The sequence below is a fragment of the Chrysochloris asiatica genome, unplaced genomic scaffold (genome assembly GCF_000296735.1).
Source record: "Chrysochloris asiatica unplaced genomic scaffold, ChrAsi1.0 scaffold00217, whole genome shotgun sequence".
Lineage (NCBI taxonomy): Eukaryota > Metazoa > Chordata > Mammalia > Afrosoricida > Chrysochloridae > Chrysochloris > Chrysochloris asiatica.
The window spans coordinates 1,668,560-1,670,984 of NW_006408735.1; positions in this window are offsets into that span (position 1 = coordinate 1,668,560).

Genomic DNA, 2,425 nt, shown 5'->3' on the forward strand with positions numbered 1-2,425 from the left:
TCTCTATGTCATCAACTCATCTCTGTCTCCATCTCTGGTGTTGCTGCTTCTCTAGATAGTGTCCTACATTGCGCTCATGCTCTACTTCCTTGATGGTTCTAGGGTCCTCTGTTTCTCTAATGTAAGATTAACTACACCCCTTTTTTGTTACAAAATTTCTACTTTTGGAATTGTGCCGATCGCAATTAGTCATGGGAAAAATTATTCACTATTGAATCATAAGACTCCTATCACCATCTTCTTTCACCAGATTCATCTAGAAAATAGCAAAACTTGTCAGTGGGAATTCTCCCTTGTCCCCTCATTCTAAAACTACACACACCCTGAAAATGTGTAAGTCAGCCATTTCCTGCCTTTATTGCCTTCCCATTTTTGATAGCCAATATCTAAATTGACCAACCGTATCAAACAAGCATTTTCCTTGATCTGAAACATCTTCCAATCTGCTTGGAATTTTAAGCAAATGCATCCATAAATAAAAGTCCAGTCCAACAAACTAGCAATTGACACTTGCTCACAGTGTCAATTTGCTTACCATCATCTTGCTTGCCATCATCTTAGGTTCTTGCCAGCTCAACCCTAGCTATCTGAACTAGGTCAAATAGGTACCACCTACAAGTTGGGTAATTCACACACATCTCTCTGCACTTCAAACACATTGGCACCCTCATTCTCAGCCCTAACCCCCATGAGCTATGTCAGTGTCCATGGCTCAAGAATTCACACAAAACCCTGAACTTCCAGTTATCTGCCTTCCAGCAGCTCTTATCTCAAGGTAAACAGGTGCCAACAGAACAAGTCCAACTTCAGCCCGTGTCTTCATTGCTGCATTTCCAATTCCACTCATATGTAGATCCAGATGGTAACCAGTGAGAATGCAGCTCACTGGTTCCCTTTAGCTTTTCCGGTTCTAGAAGGGAGTTTTCTCTGATTGGCTGGCTTTCCTTGCCTTAATGCCTCCAAAACTCAAAAGGACAAATTGGTTTTATTCTGCCAGTTATTTAGTTTCATCTCACTGGTTTTATCTAAAAATAAAATTGGTTTTATTCTGCAGACCAAGTAGTTCTGGGTTGGTCTTCAGGTCTTTTCAAATGCAACTGTATCAACTCAAAAGGTTCTGGGTTCTAAGGATTCCACCTAAAACCCCATATGCTAAAAAGGCTTAAAGCAAAAAGCCTATTTTCACTGGGCAAATTTTATGCCCCCATTTAGCAAATCCAGTCAAGTAAAGGCTGAAGGCAAACTTAACAAGTTCTGTGTAATCATAATTTCCAATATTATTATCACACATGTATGTCTATTATAAGGATCTCTGGTAGCGTAGTGGTTACGAATCGGGCTGCGAACCTTAAGGTCAGCGGTTCGAAACTACCAGCTGCTCCGCGGGAGAAAGATGAGGCTTTCTACTCCCGTAAAGATTTACACCCTTGGAAACCCTGTACCGGGTCGCTATGGGTCGGAACCGACTCAATGGCACACAACAACAACATGTCTATTATACAATAATAGGCAGGAGAAAACATTATCTAAAAGGCAGTCAAACACATAAACCTTTTAAAACACTAGTGCTCAATCTTTTCTTCTCCCTTGGACTAAACCCATTCATATGCATATGGCCTTGGGCCACTAGCAGGGTGGATTCCAGTAGGCCCAGGCCCAGTATCAGGCATCCTTTTAAACCAGCATATAACCAGCTTCAGGCAACTCCAGAAGCTGCTGCTCTCCCCTCCACTGAAATATTTTATCCCAGGATCCTTCATTTTTTCTCTTTAAAAAAACTCTCACAATTTCATATGTCTGGAGACATTGCAATGCACTGCTCACAGTGCCAACTGCTTAAACCAAGTGGGTACCATGTTTGACTTCCTCTGACTCCATGAGAGGGAAAGAAGACCAAACTTGAAATCAGCCTAAATCCAATTCCAATGAAATGAAGGTCAGACATGTCTCTATTCTATATCAATACCTCTAAAGTTAGTCAGACTTGAGAAACAATTTAGAAAAATTATTCTTATGATTACGTTTCTCTAGAACCCCACTCTCTTGGTACCACATGTCTTAGGCCAGGTTTTCTAGAGAAGTTAGTGAAACATAAATGTATGGTGGTGGTGTGCTATGGAGTTGGTTTTGACCCATAGGTACCCTGCATAGGGTTTCCAAGGCTGTAATCTTTATGGATAGCAAAACACCTCATTTTTCTCCTGTGGAACAGCTGGTAGTTTTGAACTGCTGACCTTGAGGTTAGCAGCCTAACTCGTAATATATATTACATAAAGAGAAGTTTCTCTGCTATTCATAAGGTTTTTAGTGACTAAATATTCGGAAGGAGTCCATCGCTCCTTCTTCCTAGTCTGTCTTTGTCTAGAAGCTCATCTGAAACCTGTCCACCATGGGTGACCCTGTTGTTGTTGTTGTTGTTAAGTGC